Here is a 23843-nt window from a genome sequence, read left to right on the forward strand (position 1 = left end):
CACACACACACACACACACACACACACACACACACACACACACACACGGTGCTATCTGTCCTTTGACGACAGCCACCAGTCCTGAAACCAAGCCCAGTGGGCACCTCCGAAAGCAGAGGGAAGTTGAAGACACACAGAGGAGACAAGGGGCACAGCTGATTATATACACCCTCCTACCTTTCGGCAGCATACAGATGATCTGAACAGCATGATGAATAAACGATCTAACTGACATATAACATACTACACCCAACAGCAACTCATCTTTGCAGGTGAAATAGTTACTAAAATTGACCACGTGCTAGGTGAAAGCACAAGATCCAATAAACATCAAAGGACTAAAATTCCTGAGAGTACATATGCTCTGTGTTGTGTCGAGCGTTAAGGTGGACTCCAACAAAAAGGTAACTAGCGGGGCTTCCCTGGTGGCGCAGTGGTTGAGAGTCCGCCTGCCGATGCAGGGGACGCAGGTTCGTGCCCCGGTCCGGGAAGATCCCACATGCCGCGGAGTGGCTGCGCCTGTGAGCCATGGCCGCTGAGGCTGCACGTCCAGAGCCTGTGCTCCGCAATGGGAGGGGCCACAACAGTGAGAGGCCCGCATACCGCAGAAAAAAAAAAAACAAAAAAAGGTAACTAGCAAATTCCCAACTGTCTGGAAATTAAGCAATGTATTTCAAGTAACTTATTAGCCAAACAAGGAACTCAAACCCTCAAAGGGTTTCTAGGGCACTGAAAATACTCCATATGTCACTATAATGATGGATATGAGTCCTTATACGTTTGTCCAAACCCACAGAATGTACAACGCCAAGAGTGAACCGCCATGGGAATGACGGACTTTGGGTGATCACGATGTGTCGTTACAGGCTCATCAACTGTAACGCATGTTCCGCTCTGGTGGGGATGCTGACAATGGGGAGGCTGTGCATGTACCAGAGCAGGAGGCACGTGGGAAACCTCTGTACCTTCCCCTAAATTTTGCTCTGAACTTAGAACTGCTTTAGGAAAAATAAAGTCTTAATTTTAAAAAAGCAATTAATGTAATTCACCATATTTTCAGAAAGGAGAACCAGAGTTATCTTAATATATGCAGAAAAAGCAACTGATAAAGTTTACCAAACACTCACTCATAGTAAAAACTCTTAGCAAGACAGAAATAGGAAAATACTTCCTTAATCTAATGAAAGTATCTACATTAAACTTAAATTAATACTGCTGGAAAAGAGTCCCTCCCCCCCGTCCCGCCCCCCAAGACTGGGATAAGTCAAGAATGCCCAGCATCACCATCCCTAACTTGACAGTGTTCCAGAAGTCTTAGCCAGGTTCCACAGGCAAAAAAGGGAGGTAAAAACACAGGGTATGAAGGAAAGAATAAAACCATCATTACTACATGACTATGTATAAAGAAAATTTGTAAGAATCTATAGATAAACTAATGGAATTAATAAATGAATTTAGCAAGGTTGCTGGATCATAAAAAATCAGCTGTACTTCTGATATCTTAGTTATCTCTTTCGCTCTTCAAATGAGATGATAAGGATGAATAAATATATTATCAATTGCTTCCTGAAAAGAAACACCACTCCTCAGGAGTGGTCAGAAGAAATGATATACTAGTGATGAAGTGACGGAAAATCACTACAGTTGACCCTTTAACAACACCCGTTTGAACTGCCCAGGTCCACTTACATGCACATATTTTTTCAACAGTAAATAAACACTACAGTACCACACCATCCCTGGCTGGCTGAATCCCCAGCAGCGGAACCGCAGATACAGGGGAACCCTTACACAGGGGGCTGACCACAAGTTATATGCAGATTTTCGACTGCGCGGAGGGCTGGCACCCTGGGGCCCACGCTGCTCAAGGGTCAGCAGGACACATAGTAGTGAGCGTGTCAAGGGAGGAGCTAAACCAGAAACAACACACAATCTGGATATACCTCTGTGACTAAGCATCAATGGCAAAATCCTTCATAAACCTTCAAAAAGTAGGCCTAAACATTCTTTAAAAGATAAACCATTGCTGTAATGTCACCAGAGCGAAGCAGTTTTCCTAAAACAGAATGTGTCAAAATCCGATCTGTGCTATAAATTCTCAAACTGGCAACATCTCCACCAGCGAGCCTTCCTTGACCCTTCTGGACAGTTTCGTGTGTGTGTGTCAGTTAACCACCACCCACTCCCCTGGTGGTGGTGTTCCAAGTCTGTCTTTATGATGGGCTTGCAGATTCTGAGAGCCTGGCATCTGGGTCACAAAACCGTGGATTAGTCAGTTTGTGGGACGGTGTCCACTACGGAATGAAAAGTCCCAAGCGTTGCTCTCTGCTACACTGACTATTCTGTTTCCAAACAATTAACAGAATTCTCTGTTGTTCGTGTGGTTCTCTATTTGTTTTTGACCCACGGCTAAAGCTGTACCATTGGGGCTGCCAACTCTCTGTGTCTCTAAGTGACAAAAGCCCTTCCCCCTCTTTTACCAGAGAGGTAGGCTTTTATAGATTCTGTAATTGTAGCCCTCTGTAATCTGTGGCCAGTTGTATTTTTTAGAACTTTCAAGATTAACAAGTCATAGGCATCGGCTACTTATGCATACTACAGAATATCTTTTTCAAAAAACTATCAAAGACGTGGAAATGAAAAGATTTTTAAAGTTGGCTTCTTTACGTGGTTTAGACCCCTACTCTTCCAGCCATCTGTGGTAAAGGACCACAGACCTGTCACAGACCAACACTTTTGTAAAATACAATAAAGAGGAATTTCTAGAAAAATGAAATTTCAAAATAAAAGCATACAAAAGCTAAGCACGAAACTTCTATCATCAGAGTCAGTGAACATAAATTACTGTCAAGTTGCTATAGAGGTTTCTAGATGCTTACACCAAATTCTACCCTTACTTTGTCCTACACTGTTAACAGTTCCAGCACCAACCCCAGTCTCCTGGCCACAGTTGGCCGAGTCCAGGCTCAGTCACCAGGCTGCCTGGTACAGCAAGAGGCCAGTGCACTGGAATGGGAAATGGGAAAGCAGATGGCCTGTCAGTGGTGGCCGCCGACCTTCCAGCTTCAGGTCTCCCTTTCATTCACATACTAACTTCAGTGCCTAACTTCTTTTCTTGGGACAAGTAGGGCAGTCCCAAGGCAGGTGTGAGGAAACAGGTACTGACAAACCTTGGCACTGAGCCCAAGGCTCAGCCCACAATCAGATATAAATGCTCCATAAAACAGCACACACAGAAGAGGGAGAAAAGTACAAGGATCACAACCATCATCTCACTCCAGAGCTGCCTAGTTTATACTCGCTGTACATACTGAGATCCCACCAGGACAGTAACCTCATCACGCTTGAAACAAGCCGGCCCTTTAATAAAACTTGAGATGCTTGCCAGAATATGAGAGTAGAAACAAAGAATGCAAATTGATACAGCTACAGTTTTTAAAAAATTAAGACATCAACAGGTTTGAAGAGTTTTTAAGAATCTGATAATGACCCTAAAGTAAATCCTTAAACAAACTAGACTAGTGTGAAAGTTTTCTTCTCCTTAATTTTGTTCTTTTACACAAGATTTGGGTTTATTTTCACATAAAATATCTAACCTGAATATCCTAAATGTCCTATAGTGATTTTACTAGACAGAGAAGCCAACATTAAATTACTTAAATGTTTAATATTATAATAGCAATGTGTGGCTGTTTATATTTTCCAAACTCCCCCTCTCCCAATTCTCTTCTTCCAGTGTGACTTTGATACTCCTTTCAAGAGGCGGAGTCTACCTTCCTTCCCCTTGAATCTGGGTGGGCTTCAGACTAGGCTAAGATACATCCTAAGCTAAGTCCTAAAAGGCAACACCAAAACAAGAAAGAAAGGAACCTAGGTTCCCATGGCTCTCTTGGGATGCTCACTCACAAACCTGACCACCATGCTGTACAGAAGTTCAAGCAACCCAAGAGGATCTGAGCTCCAAGAACCACAGCCTGAGCTAAGCTTCCAGCTGACGGGCAGCGTCAACTTCCGAGCCCTGGGGCAGACCCACCTGAGTAGACCCACTGGCTTCCAGTCGTGCTGCCTCGGCCAACACCGCACAGAAAGAGATGAGCTGTCCCTGTCGAGCCCTGCCCAGACTGCACATCTGAGCACTACGAATAACTCGTGTCATCTGGAGCCACTAAGTGTTGGGATGACTTGTTTTCATCAATAGACAAGTGACAGAGCATATATTCAACTAACGTGAGCAGAGGTGGTTCTCGCTTCGAGTGGGAGTGTGGGACATCAAATGACTACCAAAAGCCATCTGAACAGTGTTTGCCTTCTTCTCATTGTTAAACTAAAGATACAGAGTGAGCATCTTTTCAATGCCTTGACAAAATGTCACGTTCCTTCCTAAGTTTGGGTCACCTTCCTTTTACATTTTATCCTCTGTACTTTCAGTGTCATGAAATACCTCTGAAAGTTCCTCTAATGCGAACTCTTTTGCCCTGTCACTTCTTCAGTGACATCTTTTTTTGTCACAACTATTTTCTTCATTTATGTCAAGGAGACCACCTTTACTAAGTTCTTTTGGCTGCACATCTAGCATGTCTGGCTCAACAGCAAAGTCAACATTCCTAGAGTCGGCTACTTTTTCTGTAACTCCACTTACGTTCAATTAGAATCTTGCAAAGTTATTTCCGCAGTGTAGTAAAAGTTTCTGCCATACTGCACACCTATCACTCTGTTACTTCCTGCCAGGATGCCTGAATTTGTTCATTTGCTCTATCTCCAATTGTAGCATTAACAGCCTGTCCAAAGTCTGTCTATAGGCTTTAAAAGTTGAAACCACTCCTTGGTCCACTGGCTGAATGATGAGATCACAGTTGCTGGTTCACACCACAGCTCCATGCACACCTACCTCTCTGGCTCATTTTGTTACACAGTTACCATGTTACTATCAATATTTTCAAATCTTCACTTACACCCAGTTTTACTTCCAGTGTTTTTCACTTTTTGTTTCAATTCTATATTTCATCCTCCTTGGCCAATTTCCTCCTTTGATTAGCTATTTTTGTAAAATGTCACATGGACTTATCACTGGCAAACAAAGAGGCAACACAACTACACACTCTGCTGTCTGTGTATAAACTGAACAACAGATGTGCACTGACCAGTCACCAACAGACTTTGAGAGAAGTGACATGACTGGTCACGGATTATAATTCACACCTGTTATTTATGTAGTCATTTGTAAAATGGGTTTGTACTTTATGCATTTACTCATAGTTCATATACGTGGTAACCAAACTCTGAATCACTCTGTTGAGGAACTAGTACTTTTAACTGAGATGGAGTTGAAGAGTGATGGTTGCACAAACTTGTGTACACAGTTGCCCACTGAACAACGCGGGGATTGGAGCACCAATTGGAGCACCCTGCATACTTGAATATGCATGTGTAACTTCTGACTCCCCTAAAACTTAACTGATAATAGCCCACTGTTGACTAGAAGCCTTACCGATAACATAAACAACACATATTTTGTATGTTACATGTACATATATTTTATGCATTTGTGACATACCTTTTTCTTAATTTTTTCAATATTTCTAGGCTACAGAATTCATTTGTGAATTTTTTCAAATTGTCACAAATCTACAAAAAATTTTTCCAATATATTTACTGAAAAAATTTTGCGTGTAAGTGGACCTGCACAGTTCAAATCAGCGTTGTTCAAGGTCAACTGTAAACTTAAAAACACTGAATGGTACACTCCAAAATGGTAAATTTCCTCAACTTTTAAAATTGATTCTTTTTTTAAGTACATTTTTCCATGGCTCCAAATTTTTAAAAACCAACAATGCTAACAGTTGGCAATGATGTAGAACAACCTAGAGCTTTGATACAACTGCTGGCGGGGGTGTGATATGATACAGGCATTCTGGGAAACTGTTTCTACTACAGGTGAAAAGATATATACAGTATTACCAGCCATTCCACTCTTAAGTATATGCCGAAGAGAAACACACGCACATCTTCACCATGCAATATTCATGGCAGCGTTATTCGTAATAGTTCAAAACCGGGAAAACCCACACAGCCATCAATAAAATAAACTGTGGTGTACTCTTAAATGGAAAGCCATACAGCAATGAAAAACGATGACCAAGTACTACATGCAACAACGCGAATGAATCTCACAGATGTTATGACAGGCAAAACAACACACAAAATTCAAAAACAAGCAAAACCGAGTCATGGTGATAGAAATCAACTCTGGTTTCTTTTTCAGGGATACTGACTACAAGGGGCCAGGAGGGAGGCTGCTGGGAGCTGGTAACATTCTAAACACCGGTATGGAAGGTGGCAGTAAAAACTGCAGCAGGCTACGTATGATTTGTGCACTTTACAGTATGGATGCTATACTTCAGTTATACATCTTTAAGACTCTTATCCAACAACTGATCAACCAAAAGCAACACGCAATGCCAGAGCGCACTGGCTAAAATTAATTGCCTGAGCCAGTTACCAATCCAGCAAAGAAGCAATTCACACAGGCACATTTTATAAATGCCAACTGTTCTTGATTTCTGCCTCTGCCGCTCTTTTAATTGTACATGCACGTGCTATTCTGCAAAACAAGTGAAATGTGTGATGCCTGCAAATATGAAATTACTATTAATTTATCATCTTCTATGAAAGGAGCTCTTAACTGCATTTATGATATATGGACATACACATGCACATGTATGCATACTGATGACAGATGTCTTTAAGAATCTATTGAAAAACATGGACATGTCCTCCAGAAAATGCAAAGACATTAATAAGCACAAATTTTTGTATATGATTGCAAGTTCATTTTCCCCTAAAACTCATACAGGGACCCCAGCTTTAAGATCAACAGTCCAGCCGCTACCAACATTCATTACAAATAATCTAAATTGTCACTTACTTAGTGGCTCTAATGCAAAGCACAAACATACATTATCTCATTTCATTTCATTTTCACCATGACTGTTAGAGGTGGTGGTACTAGCTCCGTTAGGCAGGTATAAAAATCTAAGATGAAAGACACTATATATTCCAGGTTGGATTGTGACTGAGTGAGACTGAAGCTCTGAAAAACTCTTTCAGTCCAGGTACACTGTACATCTAAACACCAAGGAGCCCATCAAGTCCAGCCTAACGACGTTCTCTGCCCCTAAAATCCTAAAGCTCAGTGAAGCAGTCCACTTTCTCAGCATGCGTGCACACACACAACTGTTCACTGCTGCAGTCCCAACGACACTAGCAAGCTCTGAATGTAGACGATGAATAAAAGAATGAAAGGAAGAACGCCGTCTAAAGCAGATTCCACTCCTGCACACGGAATCTCAGGGAGAAAGCTTGTGGCTCTACCACAGCTTGTCACGGATACTGCTGCAACTTCTCTGGGGCTGACTGGCCATGGGCGGAGTCCATAATAGGAGGAAGGCAATTTCCCTATCTTTCCTGCTGTCATTCAATAAGCAGCTACTATGATGAAAAAGAACAGATGGCAGTGTGGCTGGATGGAATGCGTGCCTGGGTGAACCTGGGCCACATGACACAACCCCCCACAGGTCTCCTGGGAAGGGCAACACTAAGGACTATCTCCCTGGAGCCAGGCTGACTCCTCATTACTACTGAACACCTTAATCATGACAGACTTTCGCAACCACTTCTTTGTTACTAAATGTATCAATAAATCCCTCAGATGAAAGAAACATGGTTAAAGTATTTTTCCGTAATGTTATTTTATAATTAAATATTTAAAGATGTAAATTAAAACAGAATTTATCAAAGCAGATGTTCAAAATCAATGTAGAAAACCTACATTAAATAATGTCTTCAGCACTTCAGTGCTTATAAGTTTATATCTAAATGTACCTCCTACAGCATCAAAAAGATGTGCTTATTTAGGAAAAGACTAACTCAAGAGGAGTCCTTCAAACAGCAGGAAAACCATGACACTCCGATGGTTCCACTCACTCATCCGATTCATCTCATCCACACAGCAACCCTACACGGTAAGTCGCCTCATTTACATGAGTGGACACCGAGGTGCTGAGAGGTTAGGCGACCGCCCAGACCACACAGCTGCATGGCTACGAGCTCACCTCCACACCAGATACTTGCCAGTCCAAGAATGAGCCACAGGCCTGCAGCACAGCACCACGGGGAGTGTGCAAGCCGCCCCAGCACAAACCTACCCAACCCCAACCAAGATCACCACGTGAGCCCTATGCAAGTTTAGTCTGGTAGGTTACCTGCATCAAAACTACCAAGCTATACTATAATTTTCCTTAGTACATCATTTACTTTCCACCAATCAATTCAACCTCTTCCAACCCCCCAATGTATTAGAGAAGAGTACGTATAAGGCATTCTCCCAGCAATCAGGACACGCTGATAACAGGACCTCATGAGAAAAGCCACCACAGACAAGTGCACTAAGAACTCAACACTGGGGACTTCCCTGGTGGCGCAGTGGTTAAGAATCCGCCAGCCAATGCTGGGGACACGGGTTCAGGCCCTGGTCTGGGAAGATCCCACATGCTGCGGAGCAACTAAGCCCATGCGCCACAACTACTGAGCCCACGTGAGCCCGCATGCCACAACTACTGAAGCCTGTGTGCCTAGAGCCCGTGCTCCGCAACAAGCCACGCCACCATGACGAGAAGCCTGCGCACCACAGCGAAGAGTAGCCCCTGCTCGCCGCAACTAGAGAAAGCCCACGCGCAGAAACGAAGACCCAATGCAGCCAAAAATTAATTAATTAATTGAAAAAAAAAAAAAAGAAAAAAAAAAAACCAGTGCTGGGGGTGGCGGGGGCATGGTGAGGAAAGAAAAGGTCCACCTCAGACTCGCGACATGGTCAGGGTTCCGATATAAGGTGAGTTACAAGCTGGGATCCTGAGAATGGGTATCAAAACTTAGACCCAACAAAAGATATGGTCGCTGCTGTAGGTGAGAGTGCTCCAGGGAGTCAGTGCAAAGCCAACGCGCCTTTAATTCCATCCACAGGGAAGCAGGCCAAAGCACAGCTGCAGAGGCAGGTTCAGAGCCTGCCTGGTGTTAGATATGCACCTGGGCAGCAATTCAGCCCATCCAGACCAATCAGAAGGTTTCTGTTATAATCCAGACAGGATAAATGGCCTGAGGAGAAAAAAGATTTGAAAGCTATAAAAAACTCCAAGAGGACAGGATTGATCAACTCGCGTATGCAAGACTACAGGAGGGTCGGCAGCCATTTTTCTGGCTTGGGCAGCTAAGTGGGAAAGTGATACCATTCCACTGAGATAAGGAACACAGCAGGGGCAGATGCTGTTTGTTGGTGGAAGGGGGATGGGCAGGAAGTAAAAGGATCAATTCAGTTTGGTATTTGTTACTGGAACAACTCAGGTCTAAATGCCTGAACTCAAGCCAGATGAAGGAGGCACTCCAGTTACAGGGAGGGGAAGCAGGGAGCCCTGACTTCTGTACGTTTACTTTGGAAAGGGGAATAAGCCTCGGGCCACCACAGTTGCTCTCAGGCTGGGGATGGGAGGGGGCGGGGCACGACACACATGACTGACATTTTGATTTGGGTTCTTTGAAGCCTTTTAAAATACATATATAATTTCTCAGCTACAAATGAATCTTTGTACTCCTAAGGAGGAGAAGTAAATTTACCTTTGGGAAAATACTGCCACTCTCTGGGGGTGGGCACTGTGCAAAATGAAAACAGCATAATGGCAAGGACTCCCAATGTGGCGTTAAACTGCTATGCATCAAAAAGAGTGATTTTCCTAATACGCAGAGATTGATTTGGGCTGTCTGATTTGGAACTAATTATCGTAAAGGCCGCTCATGACACAGGAAGGTATGAATTAGACCGGGGGCTCGCAGGGGTTTATTTAAGTAATTATTCATGCGGCATTTACCATGCTAGGACTATTCTAAGCACTTAAACGTGAAATCATTTAATCCCCATAACAACCTTATTTTCCCTGCTTTCCGGGAAGAAAGAAGCCCAAGGCCCAAAGCCACAGGCCAAGTCCATGGGCCTCAGCAGGCAGGGAAGCTGCAGAGGCCACGCCCTTGCTCAGCAAGCCCTGCTGCCCTCCACTCCGGTTGGCTGTCTCTGGGCCGGCGGGGGTGTCGCTGCATGGCAACATGCACCAAGTGCCCATTCTCCATCCTTGCAGTTGCCACCGTGCTGTCCTGGCCTCAGCTGTCAGCTGTGAGCCAGCTGCAAGGTGTTATTGCTACTGCCCACTCTTTCACAGCCAGCCAGCCTCATCCATTTGTTCATGCCTGTCCCTGTAGGCTATACCTCCCTTAGAGTAATTAATTCTAAAAGCATTTATTGAGCCAACTACTAACTAGTATGGATTAAAAAAAGATATAATCCTAACCTGAAGAGCGTTCAGCCTAGTTAGGAGAGAGCTACACACACGCACATACACATAAACTCACATGTGTGGTTATTTAACTACAACTGTAACAAGTACTATTTAAAAATTACAATTAGAGTAACAGCAGTAAAGAAAAAGCCCCAAGTCATCAGCGGTGGCGGGGGGGAGGGGGGAGCCCGAGAGGCGGCCCCAGGGGCGGGCTTCAACATTTGAGAAGCTTCAATCCAGAAACCCTTCTCCTTTGGTTCAGAAAATGTTCTTGCATCATTTCTTTGATGATTTTATCCTTTTTCTCTTTCTGCAACTTTTACTATTTGGATACTGAACCTTCTGAATTCATCACCCTACTTTCTTTCTTTTCTCCCCCATTTGTCTTTCCTTTCCATGTTCTGAGAGAGACCATCCACATTACTTCCCAATGCTGCTGCTGAGTTTGTTTCTGCTTTCTTACTTTTAATTTTCTTGTTCTTGAATGTACTTTTTAAAAGAATTGTTTGTCTTTCACGGAGGCGACATCTCCTCTTAGCACTCTGGAAACCTGACACTGGAACTTCTATTGTGTTCTTTCAGCTTCCTTCTCTTGCTGTTTCATCTCTGTAGACTGTTTTCTGCTTGTTTCTCTGTTCTGGTCTCCCATTGAAAGCAGAAGCTGTCTTTAAATACCTGGCTGTCTGTCAGGGACCCTGTGCTGAGCAGGGAAGCAGCCACTCGGCCAGAGATGCCCGAAGGTCAGGACCTGCCTTTCCCTTGGACCAGCGCCTCCAGAAGAGAACGCCTCCACCTCCTGACAGGATTCCGGGAAGCCAGGAGAAAGAAAGCATGGCCAATTGCACTTAATCCCCAGTTCTGAGTGCAAGAGTACGTTCAACATACTACGTTTCACCAGAAATTTTCCACAGTAAAGTTTTTAAAACAATATATACAGAAGCCAGCCCACATAGGGGAGAATAAATTATGACAAGAGCACTGCAGCAGCAATGGCTGTGGAGACCTGCCCTGGTCAGGCACAGCCCTCAGAAGCGAGACTGAATTCTCTCTCCCTTAAACTGCTCACCTACTTTCTATGGGCAAGACCCTGGAGGTTACAAACAGCTCAAAGCTCACCTAAATCACACAAATAACCCTTTACAAGAAGCAGCCCAGTATGATCTCAGGGCTGTAACTGAAGACAAGTGGAAATCCAACAGAAGAAGCTGGTCTCAGGGAAGAACTCAGGCAGGACCTCTGGGCAAGATCCTGATGAAGGAGTAGCACGTGCCGTCTGGTAACAACACAGCCAGAAAAATACTGCAGGGGCCGGTGCCCACTCACAGCTCTGGGGCTCTCAGTCGCGCCAGGCTCTGTGAAGTGGGAGTCACAGTACCTGCCCTATGGGGGGAGAGGATAAGCATACAGTGCTCAGCAAGACATACGAACCCAAGTCAGCAGGCAGCAGGCAACAGCTGCTACAGAAGGAGAGCTCTGAGCTGGACTGTTCTCCAGGTGGAAACCCTGCAAGACCCTCCCGTTTAACTCATACTTCAAAAGTCCCATCTCTGTCCCCAGTCAGCATCATCCCTGTTCCTAGTGGGCACACTGCTGCACGACCGCACACAGCTTCATGAATCCTTGTCCAAAAAGGGAACAACAGATTCCCATTCTTACCGTGATAATAACTGGTATATTTGAAATGTACTGTTAAATCCAATAACCAAATTAAGCACAGTGTTCCTTTAGATTTTCCCCCTAAACCTTGTCCTATAAAACAACTATGCATTTTTTACACTGAAAACATGCCACCGGTATACCATTCCATCGTGAATCTCCACAAAGCTGAAAGAAGAAGAACAGTCAACAGTTCAGGACTATTATCTTCTCAATGAAATTCTGTCAACTTTACAAAGCAGTAAGATTTTCACAGTAAAAAAAAATTAATATTAAGGTATGATATTCTGGCAGAATTTTGTTTCTCTTAAAAAAAAAAAAAGTTAACAAAACAGACTTCGGGGGAGATCAACAGGCTGGCCTCACCCTGGTTAACAGATCCTGTGTTTGTCCTTGGTTTTCTCAGTAAGACAGACTGTACACATCTTTCAGTAGAGGAAGGATTTTTCTGGCTGTGCTGTATATCATACAAACGGATGCATAAGAGAACACTTTCTAACTTGTTTTATGAGAACTCTGATATGAAAAACTAACAAAAAGATTACAAGAAAAAAAAATTACAGACCGATGTCCCTCATGAAAATAGACACAAATACCCTAAACAGAACCCTACATCTTCAATCTCGCAATGTATAAATAGGGTAACGGATAACCCACCACCATCAGGTGGGATTCATCTTAGGAATGCAAAGTTGGTTTAACAATCAAAATGTAATTCATATTATCACATCAACAGATACAGAAAAAGAGCCTGACAAAATTCAACACTCTCTAATGATTTTTAAAAAAAAAAAACTCTCAGAAAACCAGGAATTAAAAGGGAAGTTTTTTGATTTGATAAAGGATATCTTAAAACAAAAAAAACAAAACTGAGCTAAATCCTATTTAACACTGAGTACTTTCTTCTTAGGGTCGGAACAAGACAAGGACATCCCTTCTTGCCATTTCTACTCAACCCTGCGATGGAGGTCCAAGTTGAGGCAGGCAAAAAGGTAGGACAAAGAAACAAAAGATATCAAGATTGTAGAGAGGGCTTCCCTGGTGGCGCAGTGGCTGAGAGTCTGCCTGCCGATGCAGGGGACACGGGTTCGTGCCCCGGTCCGGGACGATCCCACATGCTGCGGAGTGGCTGGGCCCGTGAGCCATGGCCGCTGAGCCTGAGCGTCCGGAGCCTGTGCTCCGCAACGGGAGAGGCCACAACAGTGAGAGGCCTGCGTACCGCGAGAAAAAAAAAAAAAAAAGATTGTAGAGAAAAATAGTTTTTATTTACAGATTACATGATTATAGTTTTTTAGGACTGTCTACTTGTGCAAATAAACCACCAGAACTAATAAGTGAATTTATAGTAAGGCCACAAGATAAGCTAACAAGATAATCTATTTCTGCATACTAGGCCAACAACTGGAAAATTAAACTTCAAAACCAAATAGCATCAAAAAAAGTCCAGACCACCACACTAAGATCTACTATACACTAGTGTATGATACTGGATAGATACACCAGAAATCTCAATACTGTTCACAGGGCATTCTCCCAAATTGATCTACAGCTTCAACACAGCCCCATCAAAACAGAATAGAAGAAAAAAAAAAAAAATTAACTTCAAAAACTGCTGTAACTGGTAAAACTTCCTATCCGTAAGTCTGCAAATTCAACTGAACACTGGGATAACAGGCAAAAAACCAAAAAACAAAAGAATTCACTGACATCTGAGATAAGAACGCAAAAAAATGAACCAAAGCTACATGAACCACAGAATAAACCACAGTCTGTCTTTTTACTCAAAGAAAAAATTTACTGCCATTGGTTTCTTTTCAACAAATTCCTACAAAATACTTAAAATATGACTCAATTTATACAACCTTTCAGGAAGAAAGGAATAAAAACACAAATGTATAGAAGTTAAAGAAGTTACAGACGATAATACCTATACACCTAATCATAAACCTAAATTATGTGCGCTACATGTCAATAATATTACATAAATTTACACAAATATTACTTAAATGCAAAACAAAAATATTCAGTGATAATTTTTTTTTAATATTTATTTATTTAGGCTGCACCAGGTCTTAGTTGCAGCATGTGGACTCTTAGTTGCAGCATGCATGCGGGATCTAGTTCCCTGACCAGGGATTGAAACCGGGCCCCCTGCATTGGGAGCGTGGAGTCTTACCCACTGGACCACTAAGGAAGTCCCTAATTATTTTAACATTAGCTTTTTCTCTTTAACTGAAAACTGACCAAGTTATGAAATAGAGAAAACTGTTGAATTTACAATAAATTCCTTACAGTTTAAACAATTACAGACAAATCTGAAATTAAAGATTTGTGAACACTGTTTTTAAAAATCAGTATCACTGACCATTAAAGCACTAGAAAGAACTCAACAGTTTTTTAATTTTCCCAAAAAAGCCTCCATCACCCTTCTCATTGGCTTCCAGAGACTTAGACCTCTATTGCTGCAGGCAGACAAGATGACTCCCTCCATTAAGGCGTTCATCTGTTCACGACAGCAGTCTGCCATACACGAGGCACTGGACGCAGCAGTGAGCAAGGGCAGACTGGCTCCTTGCCTCCTAGGTGTGCATTTCACTGCAGGAGAGCAAGCGAGCCCAAGAGGTGGACCACGGACAGTTTGTGAGCTGGTGAGGAGAGCAAGAGAGAAGGGAAAGCAGAGGAGCGGGGAGGATGGTGGTGGCAGGAGGAGGGTCCCATTTCACCAGGGGGGCCAAGGAGGACACACTCATACAGCTTATTGTCCAAACCAGGAGACCCAGCGGGGGAGTCGTGGGTGGGTGGTAAGTGTCAAGACGGATAAACTGGGGCACTCACTTTCCCTACCTGGTTGACAAGGGCATATCTGAGCAAAAACCCCACGTCCAACTAGAGCTCTAGAACTGCATGTGGAGAGAACCCTGGGGAGAACTAGCGGCCTCTTCCCCAAATACAATGAGGACGAGTGAAAGAATGAGAGAGAAAGGTATCTGAATCCCCACACTACCGGCTCTGTGGGTGAGGGAAGGGATGCTAACAAGATTCGAAACAGGAGAGAAAAGGGAGTTCCCGGTGACCCCGCACAGCGAGCTGCTCTCCTTATGTCTGTTCAAGTGCTGCCTAGCTGTCCCCTCCTTCTCCTCTGCAGTGACAGAGACACCTGTTACTTTCATATTCTCGATTTATCATGAACTCATGCACTCGATATGCTGCTGCATGCGAGGGATACAGACACACCGCACTAACATTTACCCACAGTTAACTCACTATGATGTGAGGAAAGGGACCAGCGCCATGAGGAGATAATCAAGGAATCCGAGCTGGAGTGGCTGCGGTCACAGAGGGAACTGTGACAGGACAGGGTGTCCCGGGTGGAGGGAAAAGCATCCACCACCTGAGGACGAGTTCAAGGAACTGACAGATGATGGTGAGGGACTGAGGCAGACAAGGTGTGCCTCCCGTGCGGCGGATGAGGCTCCCGGGGAGAGGGAAGACGGCGCCCAGTCCACGCACAGGGGCCTGACTAGGCCTGGCACCCACCTGGGGAGTCCCGGTCTTCGGAGGCGGGGGAGTCTCAGAAAGAAGAGCCCCACCCCTCCCCCTCGAAGAAACAGGGTGGAGGGCAAGGCTTCCCTGCTCGCCCTCCCCATCGGCCTCAATGCAACTCAAACTGCAGTCAGTGGGAAAGCCCACATCCTCTGGGACACGCCAACACCTTCGGGTCTCAGCGCCTTCACGTGCAGAACCCCTAGAGCGCGGAGCACCCTCCACACCCTCTCGGCCTGAATCGAAATGGCCCAGACTACCAGTTTAGCCTTCTTTTTCACTCAGCAAACAACTGAGTGCTGACAATATGTCCGACCAGAGGGATTTACAAAGTAAGAAGGCCTGTAAGAAGTTGACAACCAGGTAACCGGAGACAAGCAAGTAAGCAGAGCTGAGGGAGTCGCCAGCTATGCCAGTGTGTGCAGCGCCCAGCCCTGTGGGCCGGTGATAGACAGAGGGCCACGCGCGGGGCAGAGTCCTGAAGGCTTCACGTGTGAAAAAGAAGGAGAGTTCCACACAGGAGCAACAAAAGCGTAAGGGACAGGCGGGGCACAACCCAGCAGGGTCCTCTCAGAAAGCTAGGTGCACGCAGTGCTGCGAGGCTGGAGCCTGCAGGAGCTGGGGAGGGGGAGACAGGACGGAGGGGAGGTGGGCAGTGCCTGAGGACACCACTGCAGCATGAGGGCAGGCGGAGGGTGAACGGAAACTCAGCTCAGCATTCACTGTGGCTGCTATGTGGAGGCGCCATGACCTGCTGCCCGGGCTGTGCACTCATAAAACTCAGTCACCCCTCTGGAGAGCACTGGATTTCTTTTACTGTAAATTTACAGGTATCTAGACAGCCACATAAGTATAACTATGAAATGTTTGTATGCTTACATAATAATACATTTTTAATCTGTCTCCCCCACGAGTCAATTAGCTCCTCAAGCTGTCAGATCGGATGGCCGTGATCCCACAGGCGTGGCAGAGGGCAGCTATCAGACCCTGGAGCCTGACCCAGACCCATCTGTTGAGAGAACTGAATGTAGCATGTGTGCTGCTACAAGAGGAAACCCAAAGACCAATTCACTCCTTTTGTTGGCAATTTTTAAGGGTTAGTTAACTCTATACAGAATTTGTTCATTCATTAGGTAATATTTATTTCTGCCAATCACTTGTCAAGCAGGAAAAAACCTGACATAATCCCTGACTTTGTTAAGTTTACCATCTAGCAAAGAAGAGATCAAACAAGCGCAATATACCATGATAAATAACAGTATATGTTGTGCAAGACAGAAGAAAAGGCTCAAGGAGGGAACACCAGAGAGAAACTGGTTTAGCTGAGACCTAAAGGTGCAGGAGTCAGCTGGGCAGAGAAGGGAGACAAGAGGCAACTGCAGGTGCAGAAGGCCTAAGAGGAAAGACTTTGGGTGTCCCAGGCACTGAAAAGTCAAAATGAGCAAGAGGCCAAGGGCCCAAAGCTGGGGACAGTGGACAGAAGCCAGATCAGGCGAAGCCCTGCAGGCCATGTTAAGGATTTGCAATTCCATCAGATTCTAATGAGAAGCCACTGGCGAGTTTGAAAAAGAATAACATCAGATTTATGTTTTTACAAAATCACTCCAGCAGGTGTGTGAAGGATGAACATGTGGGGAAACAGGAAGACCAACAGGAAGCAACTCCCACAGCCCAGAGGGGGCGAGAAGGTGAGGAATTCAAGACCGATTTTGGAGACAGAATCATCAGGATAAAAAGATGGATCCCTTATACATGGAAGAAGGCATCAAAGAGGCATCCTGGGTCTGTGGCATGAACAACTGAGTGGATGGGGGTTTGACATGTTTATTAAGACACAGGATTTGGGGAGGAACCGATTTCAGGGGCAACAAGTAAGAGGCTCCTCTCTGGTTGATATCAGATGCTTATGAAAAATACAAATGTAGGTATCAAGAGGCAGCTGACCCCTGGAGTCTGATACACAGAAGAGAAGATGCACAGAGACGGATGGATGGATGGATGGATGGATGGAGTTTAAAATACTGATACAGAAAAAGCATGACTTCAACCACAGGATCCAGAATCACACAAATGAACTATTAATAGTATATTCAAACTCAATCTACCACTGAAAGACACAGAAAAAAATCAACAACACATTTATTCCTAACAACCAAATCTGACACCTCTCAATCCTTCCCCGTCTTTCAAAAAGATGAAACAAACAATGCACACACTGATATAATCAAAGAACTTTCCAGGCAGGGCTTTCTGCACTTAGTAGCCTTGTAGCCAATTAACAGCACGGTAAACATTTACACTTACTTCAATATCCTGAATTAAAACTGTCTTTAAGCCTAGGAAATTATGATATAGTTGAACACAATTTATAACGCAGTGCTCTTAAATATGTTAAAATACAATCTTCAGCAGGTGGAATCTAAGGTGGGTTCTTTAAACTAAATTCATCAGTACAATAAACTTTATTACAGAAAAGACTCCAGAGTGTTTTAAGGATAAAGTTTTCACTTCAAAGTACACAAATATAGGTCTGTTCTATTATTTTTAGCCTGTTCTAGTAAGTATTTTACATGTCTTCTTAAATTGGGCCATGGCTGTTTTTTGAGGTTAATGTCACTGATAAAATCAAATGTGAGGTTTAGAATGTCTAACTGCAAAGAGAGATTTGGATATATATTCTTTGGATTTGAGCTTTTTACTTTGTCTCTATCTAAAAGGAGTAATTTTATACTTTAAAATAACCAATTCAGCCAATTTCTGCACAGCAACATCTTTGTCTTTATCACACAGCAAAAATTAATCAGGATAAACACCTAAGGGCGAGACAGTAAGCGGAGAAGGCAGAGGGGACCTGTCCTGAGATGGTGCCTGTGTGCTCACCGGGCAATGGGCTCAGCCCCAGAAGGGGACAGGGTGCAAACTCCCCATAATTGTCAGAATCTGCTCCTGAAGGATCCATCTGAGGAGACAGCCTGTTCCAGCCCTACACGCAGACTGACTTTGACCTTGACACCATCCCTACCTTCTCCCTCTTCTACACATGGGAGCTCTGCCCTCATGCCCAAGCCCACCTCTATCAAAATGATATTTCAGTTAAAAACGCCTCTACTCATTTGCTCTGCAGTCAGCAAACACAATGGAAAAATAAGTGGCTTCAATCAATTGCTTTGGGACGAACAAAAACACTACAATCTCTCTTCCAAAGTTCATAGTTCTAAAGTCACTTTGAAGTTTTAAAAAACTTAGTAGCTGATTATTTAATATCACATTGCCACTGGATTCATATATCTTGAATCTAGCCTAGACGTTGTGAGTGAAATCAGAGCCTTATTGTTAAGGATAAGTGCTAACAGAGAGGTATCATTTGCTATCACACAATGCAAGTGGCATTATATAAATGAATCCCAGCAAGTCTGGGAAAAGATCAAAATTTTCTACAAGTACAGAACTCTTCGCCACTGAGCACTGACCATGTTCAATTATACTACACAGTCCTGAGGTAAGAACCTGCAATTTAAAAAGTTCCCAAACCCAACATCCTTTAAAACTCAAGAGTTTGAATTAACTGCAAAATCTTTACTCTTAATATCTAATTATGTAATAAAATGACAGTCTTTGTTTAGTCATACTAAAGGATTCTAATATCACATGTTTTAAAAATGTTTAAAAGCCTAGAAAAGAATTAATAGATAATGACAACAACTCAAATGAAAACCAGTTTAATCTTGTGCTAACACATCAATATCCTGGTGGTATTAACATTTTTAACCTGAACACTAAATTTAATCAGTCTGAAGCTTTACTTGTAATACTGCAGCTCTTTACGCAGTGCAGATTCCTCCTTTTAAAAATCTTTCCTAAGTGAAGTAAGATGATATTTAAATATATATTTTTTAATAATAAATATTTTTATTAAATTCTTCATTAAGGACTTTATCTCCCAGGTTAAATATTCAATCCACTACTATTTTAAGCAAAACAGCCTACCTGTCTTGGTCTTATTCATACATGAATTATATGGCATTTTTAACTTCTAAACACATTCCCCAAATACCATCCTGAGTGTTACAATGAAATGCTATATTTTATATTTTTATTTTTATATAACTAAAACCCCTAACAACATTACAGAGGAAAACTGTTTATTCACAGCATTGCTGACCCTTAGTGATAAGCCCACCTTACAGTAACAAGGAATTTCCAATTAAATACACAGTCTTTACGGTGAGGAAAGGAAACCAATTTTTGAAATAAGGAAATCTGTTACTCTTTTTTCCTGCAGTCCTATTTAAGCTTAGTCTCTTTACTCTTTAAAAACTTCTGCCTCTCAGAATGGGTAGGACGTCTTGATTAAAACTCAAAACAAAACATGCAACTTCAAGAGACATAAGACAGAGCATAAAAAGAGTTTACTCATTTAAATGCATTTTCATAAAAATAATTTTATTTACTTTTTGAAACACTCTCTAATTGGTTTTATGCAATAGTTGCAAACCCATACCATGTAATTTCCCTTTTTCCTTAAATTTAATTGTGACTCTCTTTGAAATAAGTTCTGACAAACTCTTATCCACCTTCTTAGCGCAAAGGCATGAATCTAAATAAAAGTTAAACCGAATAGATTTTTAATCTACTTATACCTTTAGCCCAACACACTGGAAATGGACTACAGCCGCTCTTCTCCATACAGACAGCACCTGTGGGTCCCAGGGCCCCTCGGCCCGTCACTTCCAACAACATAAAGTCAGTCCTAGAAAGACCAAGCCAGGAGTCCGCACAACAAGTCCCCGTTCATCGCTCCTACAGGATTTGCTTCGATCCACAAGCAAGACTAAGCTTCCCCACTGCGCTCCTTTTTTCAGAGCTTGAAGCAAAATTTGGGAGGTGTTCCCTCTGTAATGTTTTCCAGCAGCCTGAAGAATGCCTCTCAGTTACAGAATCTTCTCAAGCTTCCGCAACCTGAAACACAGACCTTCCTGGCCAGATTAAGCTACTGAACAGAAAGAAACCAGCAAGTAACGTGACCCCAAGGGTCTGTGTTCCTAGATTCATTCAGGGAAAGAGAGCGAGAAGGAGGGGAGGGAGGACACAGGGTGGAGAAAAAGGCGGCCGGTAGCCAGAACCTTATTAATATGCTAATCTCACCCTTCTGTTCAATTCATCTGGCAGACTTCTGTTTACGAAACTGACAGATGATTCTAGAATTGGGTAAGCTGCAAATCAGTCTGACCCAGATCATGTCTGTAGGTGCCTGCTCAAACCATTGTTGTTTTTCAAAGTCGTGCTTTTGGCATTTTACCAGCCTAATTCTGACCTACAGTTAAAATAATTACCTTGATGAAGTAAGAATAATTCTGAAAATAAAATCCTGATCATCACTAAAAACAAGTCTGTAAAAAATGTCCATAGGAACCCAAGTATTTTTGAGGTAAAATATTTTTCCAGATTGATACTTGAAAAGTTTGTAAATTTATAGAAAGTATCTAGAAAACACATAAAAACAAGAGTTTGAGGTTGCCAGATACTTTCAAAATTAGCTTTAGGGAATATTGAGGGATCCAAGATGCATTTCTTTTTTTAGCTTCAAAATATAAGTGAATAATAAACTCATACTGAAGAAGCAGGACAGAAAAATACCCTAATAATCTGTACTAGCAACTTTTTTAAGATGCAAAGCTACTTACTTTCTCCATTCAAACTGAGAGATAATCAAGGTTGTCTAAAAAATTTAGCTCTTTGAACACATTCCACACTTATTATCTTAGCAGTAAGACAGTAAGTAACTAGGTTCCTGGAGCCTTTGCCTGGGCACAGTTTAGCCCTCCTAATATATCGGTGATTTTGTTAGTAGTAAATCCCGTAAACTAATAAAAAAAAAATCAAGTACTTTACTTAAATCCCGTAAGCTAATAAAAAATCAAGTACTTTACTTAACTGTGAATTCACTAACTTCTGAAAACAAGAGCTGAACAAAGGCTGTGGCCTCAGGGCAGTGTGTTCAGTTTCTAACAGCTCCCCTAGATGATGCTTTGTCCTGCAGGCTTTACCTTCAGTTTCCTAATTGCAGGCAGAGCTCAAGTGACCCCTCATATGCCCCAGTGAAAACACATCATTCACCACAGAGAACTCTGACCTCAGGCAACACTGGTAAGAAAGGGGGCTCCAGAAAACACAGGCAAGCAAGCCAGAAAAAGAACAGAAGAAACAAGCAGACAGACCCAGCAGAATTCATGAACACCAACCACCCCAGCTTCCCCCATTACTGAGGAGAGCCCAGGACAGAAAGGAACATCAGTGGGCAAGTCTGGTACCTGGTTCAGCCCCATGACAACGGCTTGGTGCTTAATCTGAAACCATCAGCTAACAGACTGTATAAACGACCCAAGCAAACTGTGAGTCTCTCTTGGAACCTACGACTCTCAAAAATTAAAAATTCAAGGCTACCTTGTCACCAACCACATTCTACACACCAGATACTGATTATATCTCATTTTCACATCTTCTAAGCAAAATCAGTGCCACCACATCTTTTAAAGATGAGTAAAGACAGGGCCATTCAACCGGCAGAGGCACAGTGTCACTGAGCCCAGCCGTATCCGGGAAGCAGGGGTCTTCACAAACAGCCCAGAAGGCCACAGCAGCAGCTGTGAAGAAAAGCTAGCGGGGGTGGGGGTGGGGGGGGTGGCTGGAGCTGATGCAGGGCAGTGGAGGCAGGGCAGTGGAGGCAGGCACGAGGGGCAAACTGGGAGCTTTCTAGGATGGAAAAAGTGAGTGGGGGGAGAAGCCCAGTTTCCAAATGAAGTGAACCAGTGGATGGCAGCTTTCTCTCCCATCCACCAAGCTAATTTATATTTTATTTCAATACCCAAATGTCACCTCCTGGTGTGCAAGGTCCTGAAAGCTGGAAAGATACAGAGAAGCATAAACTTCTCCAGGAAACAGGGAACAGTGGCTGCCTGATGAAGCAGAGCCCAGATGGAAGCAGCAGCTACAAGAAAGTTAAGAACCACTGCGGCGACTGAAAAGAAAGAGCAGCCGGTGTGAGAGCAGGAGAGGACACAGGTGCTCTGCAAACAGCAGAAAAGCACCTGCGGACCAGCACTGTGCCAGGTGCTTTCACACATAAAACAACCGAGTTTAACCCTTAACACAATCCCACCAAAGCACTTCCTTCCCCTTTTCTGCAGAAGAGGATCCTGAGGTTCAGAGGTGGAGTGATCTGTCTCAGGCCTAAGTTTGGTGATATAACTACTATTTTCTTTCTGCTAAATATTAAAACAACTTATGCTTTTAAATTCCCAATCCAGTGACATCTTGAAAAGAATGGGAACACAAGTGAAAAAAGTAAGCAATCCCTTTATGCTCTGATTCATGACATTCTATATATTAATATAAAAAGCTCTTTGGTATTTAAACAACCTCTTTAGAGTATCAGTCTAGCTAAGAGCAACTCTGGTAAGTCCCACTTAACAAGTAAACTCTTAATTAACATTTACTTTAAATAGAAAGATTACTGTTTGCTCAGGCCCCAAGCCTTGGTCACCTCGACTTCTTTTTCTGTCTCTTAGATCAAAGCATTCCATCAGCGAAACCCACCATCCCTGCCTTCAGACTACACCTGGGCCGTGACCTCCCCCCGCCCGCTGCCATCTGGCACCCACAGGCCTCCCCACCGCCCAGCCCCCTGTTTTTTGTCTCGCGGCTCCACAATCAATTCTCAAGCCAGCAGCTGCAACTGACCCTTTCTTTCAAAACATCAATCACACCATTTCACTCCTTTGCTAAAACTCACCAAACGTTCCCCAACTCCCCTGAACAGGTGACCTGCACACCAAGGATGGTCTGCAAATCCCTGTGCCAGGAGACTCCCCTACCATCTACAGCCCCACCTCCTCACCACCACCATCCCCGCCCCCGGGCTTTCTCAGCTCCAACCACACTGAGCTCCCTGTTGCCCTTTGCCCACACGAGCCACGCATGACACCTCAGGGCCTTTACACTGCCTGCCTCTCCCTCTAGGCTGGACACTCTTGCCCCAGATATAACCACAAGGCTCACTCCCTTTCCTCCGAGCCTTTGCTCAAATGTCACTTACTCCACGAGGCCTATCCTGACCGCCTCATCTAAAATTGCACAGCCCATACCCTAACCCAGCTTCACCTCCTCACAGCACGACCCCGTCTACACCACCACGTGCCTTACTCTGCACCTCGCCCGCTGTCTGACTGCCCCACTGCAATGCACTCTCCACGGCGGGAAGGACGT

The 23843-nt window shown here is 43.6% G+C and overlaps 1 protein-coding gene across 16 annotated transcripts in view; it reads right to left on the minus strand.

The window, feature by feature from the left end:
* The window catches only part of PTK2 (protein tyrosine kinase 2), a 253726-nt gene that overhangs the window by 168817 nt on the left and 61066 nt on the right, over window positions 1–23843 (minus strand). The window contains exon 1 of one of the 16 annotated variants that reach the window (XM_027077976.1): window positions 9001–9150. The exons of the other annotated variants lie outside the window; for them this stretch is intronic. The gene's annotated coding sequence lies outside the window, so the exon portion shown is untranslated. Of the gene's footprint in view, window positions 1–9000; window positions 9151–23843 lie in introns of those variants that run through there. 16 annotated transcript variants of the gene reach the window in all.

This window comes from Aethalodelphis obliquidens, unplaced genomic scaffold, assembly GCF_003676395.1.
Source record: "Aethalodelphis obliquidens isolate GAN/ISIS:26980383/991018 unplaced genomic scaffold, ASM367639v1 scaffold41, whole genome shotgun sequence".
NCBI lineage: Eukaryota > Metazoa > Chordata > Mammalia > Artiodactyla > Delphinidae > Aethalodelphis > Aethalodelphis obliquidens.